At 40.3% G+C, this 12,269-nt stretch overlaps 1 pseudogene; it reads right to left on the reverse strand.

The window, feature by feature from the left end:
* Positions 1-5,768: 5,768 nt before the first annotated feature.
* Positions 5,769-10,193, reverse strand: LOC105474634 (small ribosomal subunit protein eS7-like; annotated as a pseudogene).
* Between the last annotated feature and the right edge of the window lie 2,076 nt (positions 10,194-12,269).

Below are 12,269 nucleotides of genomic sequence, written 5' to 3' on the forward strand. Positions count from 1 at the left end.
AAAAGGGTCTTGGCGGAGAGTTTACTTATGCGTCTCAGGTGAAATCATCACCCACATTCTGCACTGAGGCTGTCAAGCTTCCTCAGGAGACAGCACTCCGTCTGCCTCAAGTGAAGTTAATCTCCTTTCTATCTTTTTAAAACTAAGGTGAGCAGATGTTTCTTTTCAAATCAAAATGTTCTTAGTCTTTGACTTATGTAGTGAGCTACATACTGAAGAGCATAAAACACTTAACACTAAAAGAAAACTACATACTCTATTCAGTTCAAGGAAACAAAATGGAAAATAAACTAAATGCAGAGCTTTTTATTACCATTAAATAGTTGATCAAAATAAGCAGAGTTAAATAAAAGGGGCAAATCTGAGTAAATAAAGTTTTCATTTATGCCCAGGAATATAAATATATATAAATATAAGATAGAAGTCATGTTGATCATTCCGTCGTTTCCCAACAGATAGTTGAGGAATTTCTTTCCAATATTTTTATTGCACCACCTGGTGGAATATTTGCCATATGATTGATATTTGAGAAGCAAATAAGTGCTGATTCCATTCCTCTTCACCTTTTTTTGTGTTTTACTTAGAAGGTTGGTTAAATTAGGGAGAATTTCATGTTGTTATTTCTAGTCTCTTTTATGAGTAACTTGCCTTGCCTTTCAGTTAAGTGTTCATAGAGAAAAATGACTAAATTACTCATTGTGGAAGTACACATCAACATATGTAATGGGATATTATTAATCATTAAACAAGAAGGAGGCTCTGGTGCATGCTACCACATGGATAACCTTGGAAACATCATGCTAAATGAAATAAGTCAGATACAAACGTGCAACTATTGCATGATTCCACTTATATGAAGTTCCTAGAATAAGAAACTTCATAGATAGAATGTGGCCTAGAGTTTACCAAGAGCTGGATATAGTGGGGAATGGGGAGTTAATTGTTAGTGGGCACAGAATTTCACTTTGGAATGATAAAAAGTTCTGAAAAAGATTGTGGTGCTATTTGCATAACAGTGTGACTGCACTTAATGTCACTGACTCATACACTTAAAAATGGTTGAAATGGTAAATTTTACATTACATTCGTATTTTTTTTCCAACTTTTATTTTACATTCAGGGTGTGTATGTGCAGATTTGTTACGTGGGTAAACTGTGTGTCGTGGGGATTTGGTATACAGATTATTTTGTCACCCAGGTAGTGGCCATAGTACCCGATAGGTAGTTTTTCAACCCTCATTTTCCCTCCACCCTCAAGGTAGGCCTTGGGTCTATTGTTCCCTTTTTTGTGTCCATATGTACTTAATATTTAGCTCCCACTTATAAATGAGAACATGCAGTATCTGGCTTCCTGTTCCTGCGTTAATTCACTTAGAATAAAGGCCCCTAGCTCCATCTGTGTTGCTGCAAGGGATATAATTTTGTTCCTTTTTATGACTGTATAATATTCCATAGTGTATACGTACCACATTTTCTTTATCTAGTCCACCACAATATTTTAAAATTGCCAAATAAAGTACACATGAACATACATTTTACATACTTAATTCCTAAGTAACAAATAATTTTGTTAGAATTCTTTATAAGAAGTTCAAATTCTAAATCTTAACCTCATATATATGTTGAGAGAATCAAAGTAGCTCTGGAAATATTTAAGAAATTAAGAGTAAGAAGGCAGAGAAAAAAATGGTGAATACCAGCTCTGTTAACCATACAGCTTTGGACAGTGTGAGGAGACCAATGACTTCAAAGTGCCCTCAAAAATATTGACAGGATAGAGAGTTAGCAGCATTTTGGATTTGTCTGAGAATTAAAATGTCCTTTTAATTTATTTTCCAATTTAAAAAATTATGGTAAAACACATATAATGTAAACTTTACCATCTTAATCATTTTCAAGTGTACAGTTCAGTGGTATTAAATACATTCATGATGTGTCACTATCACCACCATCCATCTCCCGAATGAACCCTTTTTATCTTGTAAAACTGAAATCCTACACTCACTAAATAATAACTTCCTATTACTCCCTTAACCTTGGCACCTGGCAACCACCATTCTACTTTCTGCCTCTATGATTTTGACTATGCTGAGTACATCGTATTAGTGTAATCATATAGTATTTGTCTTTTGTGACTGGCTTATTTCATTTATAAAGTCCTCAAGGTTCATCCATGTTGTAGCATATATCAGAATTTCCTTCATTTTAAAGACTAAATCATGAAAGAATAGAAAATCTGAATATACCTGTAACTTGTAAGTGGAGTAAATTGATAATCAAAAATTTTCCAATTGAGAAAAGCCATGGACCTGATAGTTTCACTGGTAAATTCTATCAAATATTTAAAGAACTATCATCAATTTTTACTGAACTTTTCTAAAAACTTGAAGAGAAGGGAACACCTCCTAACTCCTCAGAGTCCTATACCAAAACCAGACAAAGACACTATCAGAAAACGAAACTACAGACCAGTAGCCCTCATGTATATTGATGCAAAAATACTAAAAAAAAAAAAAAAAACAACCAAATTCAGCAGCATACTAAAAAGATTATACACTATGACCAAGTGGAATGAATCCTTGGAAAGCAAGGATGGTTCAACATATGAATATCAATCAATGTAATACATTACATTTACAGAATGAAGGAAAAAACATATAATCATCTCAATGTATGCAGAAAAGGCATTTAACAAAATTCAAAACTCATTCATGGTAATAACACTTAGCAAACTAGGAATAGAAGGAAATTACCTCAAAATAACAAAAGCCACATATGAAAAAACCCCCAGCAAACATATTCAATGGTGAAAGACTAAAAGTTTTTCTCTAGGATTGGGAACAAGACAAGGATGTCCACTTTCACCAATTCTAATCAACATAGTACTAGAAGATCTATTCAGAGAACCTAGGCAAGAAAAAAGAAAAGGCATTCAAGTAAGAAAGGAAGAAGTAAAATTATCTCTGCAGATGACCAGATATTACATTCCTAAAGATTTCACACAAAGTTGTTAGAACTAACAAATGAATTCAGCAAATAGGATACAAAGTGACAAATAAAAAAATCAGCTGCATTTTATATACTAATAATGAACAATTAAAAAGGAAATTACGAAAACAGTTCCACTTATAATAGCATCAAACATAATAAAATACTTAGAAATTAATTTAACCAAGAAGATGACAGATTAGTATAATGAAAACTACAAACTACTGCTGAAAGAAATTAATGAAGACATAAATAAATGGAACCACATCCCATGTTCACAGATTGGAGGACTTAATATTGTTAACATGTTAATACTACACAAGGTGATCCATAGATCAATGTATTCCCTATAAAAATCCCAACGACACTGCAGAAATAAAAAAAACCCTCACTTTAAAATTTACATGCAATCTCAAGGGACGTGGAATAGCAAAAACAATCTTGAAAAATAACAAAACTGGAGGACTCACACTTTCTTATTCCAAAACTTACTGCATAGCAACAGTAATCAAAACAGTGTTGTACTGTCTTAAAGACAGACAAATAGACCAATAGAATAAACTGGAGAGCTCAGAAATAATTCCTCACATACATGGTAAAATCATTTATGACAAGGGTGCCAAGACCATTCAATGGAGAAAAGACAGTCTTTTCAACGAATGGTGGTGGGAAAATTATACATCCATATGCAAAAGAATGAAGCTGAACCCTTACCTAACACCATATTCAAAAATTACCTTAAAATGTATCAAAGACCTAAACGTAAGACATAAAACTATAAAACTCTTAAACAAAAACACAAGCAAATGATTCAGAACATTGGATTTGGCAGTGATTTCTTAAGTATGACACTAAAGACACAAGAAATTAAAAAAAGACCATAAAATTAAAAAAAAAAATGCACACCAATGGTTGACCTTCTGACTTAATTTAGAAAGTTGAAATCACAAGGAATTACTTTTTAGCTGTCATGATTTAAAAGTAAACATATTTAAGTTTTAACTTTGCATTTAATTTTATATGATGAATTTATAAGTACCCGAGAGAAGAGAGGAAGTGTCATCTTTTTTGCATAAGAATGTAATTTCAGAAATGTAATGATGCAAAATTTTGAATCCTTATGAGGTGTATCTGCATGGGCTAAAGTACGTGTGGAATGGCTCTCCTGGGAGCTCTGTCACAAAGGAACTCTCTTGTTGACAATTCAACTTCTACATCGATAGGGCTCCACTGTTCTGGAACGCAATTTGACCATTTTTTAAAATGTTAAGCATAGTATTACCATATAACACCTCTGTATTATAATTGCCCTACATCTAAGGGCAATCAAATTGAAAAATTTATTCCAATGAAAGAAAAATAACATTTGGAGGCTTAATGCAAAGTTTTATGGTACTAATGCAAAATCACACCTAGTACTTCTAGGTATATAGAATTTAATTGCCCTGGGATATAGGACAATTTAACTGTCCTGAATATAGGGCAATTGTAACACAAGGGTGTTAATTGTTAATTGCCCTATATCTAAAAGCAATTCCACCCTTAGACATACCCAAGAGAAATATAAACAGATGTTCATATCAAAACTTAGACGTAAATGTTCAAAGTAGCATTATTCATAATAGCCAAAAAGTGAAAATAATGGAAATGTCCATCAACAGATGTGTGAATAAATGGAATGTACCAATATTCATACAATGGAATACTACTCAGAAACAAAAAGGAAGTGCTGATCCATGTTATAACATTGACAAACCTTGAAAACATTATGCCAAGTGAAATAAGTCAATCACAAAGACTATACACTGTATAATTCCATTATGGAATATCTCCAGCAAAGGTAAATCTAGACAGCCAGAAAATAAATTAGTGTTTGCCTAGGGCCAGGAGTAAGAGGTTGGGAAGTAACTGATAATAGGTATGAGGACTCTTTTGGAGTTGATAAAAATGTTCCAAAATTGTGGTGTTGGTTGCATAACTGTGAATGCACTAAAGCCAATGAATACTACAATTTAAATTGGGAATTACATAGAATGTAAATTATATTTCAATAAAGTTGTTAAAATGGGGGCTCTAGTATTCTGATTTTTTAAAAAAATATCTATTTTGGAGATAATATTTGGTTGTAAGTTGGTGAAATTATACACCTAGATGTACTAGGTTTGCTTTCGCATTAGTAGCAAAAAATTAATTTGCATTAAGCCTCCAAATGTTTTTTTCGTCTTTTATTAGAATACAGAAGTTAAAAATTTACCTTCTGTAAAATTAAATCCATTAAATTGCTTCAGGAGTTAGAGTTATTTAAAAAAATATTTTTATATTTATAGTATAATAAGAGAAGGGGGTCTTGCTGTGTTGCGCAGGCTGATCTTGAACTCCTGGACTCAAGCACTCAGCCTCCCGTAGTGCTGGGATTTCAGGCATGAGCCATTATGTCTGACCTGATGCTTATATTTTTGATTGAGGAATAGAAACTTAGTGTTAGATGAATTAGTGACTGCAAGGCTTGACAAGACACAATGGCAATCTGAAGGCAGCATGAGCTGCCCACCACAAGCTCTTGTATAACACGTGCCCCTTAGAGAAAAATCCTAAAATTGCTACCAAGAAAACTCACAGATGTGCCCCTCACCCACGAAATATAATCATAAAAGTTTAATTGTAAATTGCAAGCCAATTTTATTCTTAACTTTATAAGACAAAAGAAAAAACAAAAACAAAAACAAAACAAAAAAACTTCTATCAGCCCAACCTGGGGCTGAGGATAGAATTAAGCCCTAATGGTTGAAGGCATCTATGGTCTAGAATGGTTCTCGTTTTCTACCATTTTACGGAGAGCCAAGACTCGAATTATTTTCCGCATCTGGTGATGCAAATAACTTTGGTTAAGAAAGATACTCATTTCTTTGCCTTTTGAGATATGATCCTAATTTTCCAAATACAGCTGTTTTTTTCATATGTCACGCAATAAACAGTACTTTCACAAGGCACACAGCTGAAAAAGAACACAATCTTCTCAGTTTTAGACCTAAGAATTAGAAACTGTGGAAGTCCACAATTAACTCCATTTTTTAAGAGACCCTAGCAAAACTGGATAATAGCAATTTTCACAATTATCATACAATCCTTTTGGTGATTTGTCGATATCTTTTATTTCTGTTCTTCCAGAAGACCAGATCTTTAGAGCATCATCAGAGAAAAGGTAAAATTCACCAGCATGCTCATTTTTCAGAAAAACATATTTGTTTGAGGCCATCTTACTTTAAAATTAAATGTTTAACAAAAACACCACCATTAAGATACAGTCATATCAGTGTGGGTTTTTTTGTCCATATAATTATTGTTTTGTAAATTGTTTTGTAAAAGTCCTGTCATTAAGCTTTAGTTCCATAGAAACTAATATTCTGAAACACCTACCTTTTAACAGCACTAGGAACCTCTTCAACGTTCATAAATCTCATGCTTGGAGCTGACCAAGAGGAAAGAGAGCCGTGGAGAGTGCCTGGGTTCAGCCATTCTGGCAATGGATAAAGGTCTTCTCAAGTCTCTGCTGCTGTGTGTGTTGGGCAGCAGAGCTGGCTTCCTGCCTCCAATTAACTGGTAAATAATATTACAGTCTGGGCTGTTCTGAGCCCAGCTAAGATGGTTTTAGAGTGCTGTTTCTCAGAGAGGATACAGAAAGCTAATCAGAATTGTCAGTGTAATTCCTCTCTGCTCAGTGTCTGGAAAGGAGCCTTGTTTATTTCAAATTGCTGTGCTCAAGAAATTTTATTTTGCCATGGTTCACCAGAAACAAAGGTGAACCTACAACGAGTAGTAAGAAAATCTCAAGACGTTGTTAACAGTGTTAAATAAAGTTCAGTTCTTCTAAATTAGACTAATTGAGTACCTACTACTGCATATAAAAAGCACCAGCTTGGAATCTGAAGACAGCAAGAGGAATAAGATAATGTCCATTTTGTAAGACAGGTGAAGGGATTGGTGCCATTAGGTAAGACACAACCTTCCTTTGGGCCTTAGCTGCCTCACCTGCGAAAGGTGAGGATTTGACCATTTGCTTTCTGAGGTTCTTTTCAGGTTAGAAAGCATTTTAAAAAGCAAACAAGGCTAGGCGCTGTGGCTCACGCTTATAAACCCAGCACTTTGGGAGGCTGAGGCAGGCGGATCACCTGAGGTCAGGAGTTCGAGGTCAGCCTGGTCAACATGGTGAAACCCCATCTCTCCTAAAAATACAAAAATTAGCTGGATGTGGTGGTGCATGCCTGTCATTCCAGCTATGCCAGAGCCTGAGGCAGGAGAATCACGTGAACTTAGCAGGCAGAGGGTGCAGGGAGCTGAGGTTGTGCCACTGTACCCCAGCCTGGGCAACAAGAGCAAGATTCCATCTCAAAAAAAAAAAAAAAAAAGTAAATAAATAACAGAATGTCCTTATTCCAGCCATCCCTAGAAAACAGAGTTAGCTTTACCTTAAATTCCATATTTTAAATGATTTTCATATACATAAAAGACAAGCGTCTACTGGTCATATTGTTGAAATGATTCTTTGTCGTTTCTATCAGAATTTTGCAGATTCTATTTTTTGCTGTCAACTTTTCTCACTCCACCAAGCAGGATAAGCCACTTTTTTTTTTTCTGTTAATATACTTTATTTAGTCATTTTTGTTTATAGTTGAAACTGGGAATTCAAAATTTATATCCTTGCCTGTGAGCTTCATATAGACACCAGAAAAAGTTTTAACGTTGTGTTCCACATTGTTTGCTGTGCTTTGTCCAAATGAGCCTTTATGAGATGCTGCCATCCAGTTTCACGTGGATTCTCTTGTCCACAATTTCACTTGGGAAGACCAAGTGTTCGGGGATTGAGTCCTGCGTGACTTTCAGGGTACGGCACCTGGGATGCTTTTGCTTATTTTTTTGTATGGCTTTTCAGGTTGGCTTAGGCAGAATTCTCCTCTGAGCAATAAAGACAACATGCTTCCCCCTAAACTTTTTCTCTAATTCACATACTAGCCAGACTTGGATTTTCTGGAAAGATTTCAGGTGAGCAATGGGAACAAAGATTATGATAGCTTTCCCACCACCATCATCTTCAGTTTCCTTGGCTGCTGTAATATTCAGCTCCCTGAACTGAGCCTTGAGGTCCAAGTTAATCTCCAGCTCCAGAAGAGCCTGGGAGATACCGGACTTTGAACTTGTCTGGCTTCTTGCTCTTGGGCTTCGTGATCCTGGCATTTGACTGAACATGGCCTTCTCCTTGCCGAGTGCCACCTTAGGAAGAGTAAAACCACATTTTAAAACCAATTTGTCAGGAATTCATAATCATTTTCTAGCTAAGATAGGATGAGACCCCTTTTCTTCCCTACACATTTGTAGACATCTAAAACCCTATCCCATGTGGGGATGATGGAGTGTACAGGGGCTACCTTGGTTAGTGTGGCAGAGTTAGCATGCTGGGAAGGTTTCTTACCCAGAGTTGCAGGTGACCGCAGTCAAGGCTGTGCACAGAACCAAGAGCAGATGACGGCAGATTGGCCAGAAAAGGGAGAGCCAATGGGCTACCAAAAGCATTATCAGGCCGGGTGTGGTGGCTCACACCTGTAATCCCAGCACTTTGGGAGGCCAAGGCAGTGGATCACCTGAGGTCAGTAGTTCAAGACCAGCCTGGCCAATATGGTGAAACCCTGTTTCTACAAATAATACAAAAACTAGCCGGATGTGGTGGCACATGCCTGTAATCCCAGCTACTCGGGAGGCTGAGGCAGGAGAGTTACTGGAACCCGGGAGGGAGAGGTTGCAGTGAGCCAAGATCACGCCACTGCACTCCAGCCTGGGCAACAGAGCAAGACTCCATCTCAAAAAAAAAAAAAACAAAAAAAACAAAACAGTATCAGAGGTGTTCCCTGAGACTTAAAGTAACACACATTACGACAATCATGGAGACTAAGAAAACAGAGAAGGCAAAGCAGGAGGCTGATTCTGGAAAATACCTGGTCGCCCAGGCTGGAGTGCAGTGGTAGGTCCAGGCTGGGAGATGCTGTGGGCAGATAATCAGGTCTAAAGGGCTGGCAGGAGAGACAGGTGTGGGAGCTTGGAGGACTGAGACTTGGGGTACAGAAGGATGTGGCAGAGCACTGTATGTGTCATCCTTGAACAAAGACCAAGACCACCTGTTCGAGCCTCGGGAGCTTCATTTGGAAGCTGAGGCAGAGTCATTGACCTGACTGTAGTGATGTGGCCTCATGAGTGAACTGGACCCCAGTACCAGTGCTGGCAGTAAAGGGACAAGAAAATGTTCTAAGGCTCCCATCAATGACTCTGGATCTCATGGGTGTTGCTCCTTTGCCCTGCTAGGACCTGAGAGAGCTGATGCCTTGAAGTCATTCAACAGAGGTGTTTTGCTCATGGTTGTCCTCCCTTGGGTGCAGGGCTAGCACTGGCCTCCAGGGAGGCAGTGCCCACAGTGCTCTGCTGGAGCAACTGGAGCCAGGGAGGAGCCACCCATGGGTCATTCTGGCCATTTTCTTGCCACCAACCAGACCTCACTTCCTGTTGTGAGCTTTCATCTCCACAGTGTGAGCTGGTCAGATGGAGGAAAGTTGGGACGAGGGCCTTGAGATCCTCTCATTTACTCATTCAGTAACTAGGTCCCAAGCACTTATCTTGTTCCAGGGCTAAGTATGGTCAGGGTCTCTGAGTGAATGAATGACATGACCCTTGTCCTCCAGGAGCTCACAATCTGGAGGGGAGGAGGAGGGACAGACCATTAAAACAGAAGAAAAGTGCGAGCATAAAATTGAAATAAAGCACAGTGCTATGAAGGGGAGATGAAGATCACTTCAAGGGTGGGAGATGGGTCTGAAAAGACCTCACTGAGGTGACATTTATAATGAGAGGGATAATTGGGACCACCCCTGCAAAAGACTGAGACCAGTATGCCATGGGAAGAATCAATGGCCAAAAAGTCCAGAAAAAAGTGAGTTTGGCCAGAGAGGAGGCAGAAAGAAGGCCAGTGTGGCTGGAGAGGGCTTGTGAGTAGAGGAGGGGAGGGAGGGTAAAGGTAGGGGTGGATGCTGGATGTCCCTGTGTTAGTGATCTACAGCTGTATGAAAGCATTACCCCAATCTTAGAGGCTTACAATGAACATGTAGATCTTCCTTTTTCAGGGCCTGGGAATCCAGCAGGACTTCTCTGGGTGCTTCTGCCATGATATCTCTCAGGAGGCTGGGGCTGTGGTCTCAACTGAGGCTCAAGTGGGGCTGGATCCAATGCTAAGCTCACTCATATAGTTACTGGAAGGATTCAGTTAGGACTGATGGCCTGAGCTCCCCTCTGTCCGTTGCCCTCTCTATATCCTAGGACACATGAACCTCTCCATAGGGCAGCTCATAACACAGCAGCTGATTCTCCAGAGTCAGGGATCTGAGAGAGGGAGAGACAGAGAGAGGACAACACAGAGAAAGGAAAGGAGAACAGAGAAGGGAAACAGCAAGATACTAGTCACAGTCGTTTTATAACTGAATCTTGGAAGTGACATCTCATCCCTTCTGCCATACTCTATTGGTTAGAAGTGAGTCACTAAGTCAGTCCACACTCCAGGGGAGGACATGACACAAGGATGTGTCCACCAGGAAGTGGGGGAACCTTTTGGAGCCATTGAGGTGGCTCCTATCACATAGGCTGAGATGTGGCCCTTGGGTCTGAATCTAAACACACATTTAACCATTGCAAGCTTTTATGAGGATGACAATATCAGAATTTATTAAATTTCAGCCCTCTAATAGTACACACAGGAAAATGAGGCCAGGAGGAATGGGACATTTCAAAGATCACATGGCAGGAACCCAGGCCTCTTTTTAGTTGTATTCCAGGATAATTCCTACCATCCCTTCATGCATTTCATGTCTAATTTGTCCATTACCTACATGCGATACCAGCCCACAGGTTTCTTAAGTGTTATCTCACACATGCCTGATGACATCCCTAGGGAGTTGATGCCAGGATGATCTCCATTGTGCAGGAGAGGAGGCTTGGGGAGACATTGAGAGGCACAGTGGCTTTGCCCAGAGTCACATAAGTGGTAAGGAGGAGGAGCTGGGTCTGAACCTACATCTGTCTATTCCAAGGTGGGACCCTGGCTGCACCCAGGCCTTCCACAGGGGCTGTAGGGAGGCAGGGTTGGTGAAATTCTGTACATCTATGGAGGGTCATGGGGTAGGGGGTGTGTAGACAGTAGTCCACAGGGTCATTTGCAGTCTTCTAATCAGGGAGGAGACTCAGGTAAGGGAACCCCAGGATGTACAGAAGGTGTGGACAGCACCCTGCTGAGAAATCTGGCTGGAACCTCAACAGTGATGTCCAGCCAGGTCTCAGGGGTCAGGCTGCTCCCCTCCCCACTTCAGAGTAAACATCAACATGACTGACATTCCACGTGCCTTCCAATGACAAAACCTTCCCCCTGCCTATCAGAGAAGCCCAGTCAATGTCCTACTCCCAGGACGTCTTCCTAGACTGCAGTCTACCACATAATTGGGCTGAGTTTATCACTGCTGTGTCCCCTCTCCAGTTTCTGGCAGCTCTGCTCTGTGTGGTCCAGCCCTATCCCTTCCCTACATGCTCACCTGCACTCATCTCCAGGCCTCCTCACCCTCAGACTCTGCCTCAGTGGGCTCTGGATGCTACAGCTGGGCCAGGAGTAGGTGGACACAGTGCTGCAGGCCCCGGCCAAGCATGTTGAGCTGCAGATAGGCCCCAGCACCTTGAGAGGGGGCAAGTGTGGCGTCTGATAGAAATCACTGGAGTAATGATCCATCCAGGTACCCAGCATGGAGGAGATGGTGCAGGGGGAGGCAGGTGAGCAGAACACGTAGAGGCCCAGTCTCTCCTTCCACCCTGTCCCCCAAGGGATGCCCCTGGGAAAACCTCAAACTTAGCTCAAGCCTAAATTCCTGTGTGTAGCCTATAGATCTCCTCTTCCCACGGACACTTCTCTTACCCCACCCCCATGGTCTCTATCTGTGATGTCAGGGTGTGTGTGCATGCGTGTGTGTGTGTGTGTGTGCACGTGCGTGTGTGTATATGTGCGTGTGTGTGTGTGTATGTGCATGCGTGCGTGTGTGTGCGTGTGCGTGTGTATGTGCGCGTGTGTGAGCGTGCGTGTGCACATGTGTGTGCGTGCACGTGTGTGTGTGCATGCGTGTGCGTGCGTGTGTGTGTGCGTGCGTGTGCACGCGTGTGTGTGTGTGGATGCTGAGAAGTAAGAGTTTGCCACGGGGATGGTCAGG

This window comes from Macaca nemestrina, chromosome 1 (genome assembly GCF_043159975.1).
Source record: "Macaca nemestrina isolate mMacNem1 chromosome 1, mMacNem.hap1, whole genome shotgun sequence".
NCBI lineage: Eukaryota > Metazoa > Chordata > Mammalia > Primates > Cercopithecidae > Macaca > Macaca nemestrina.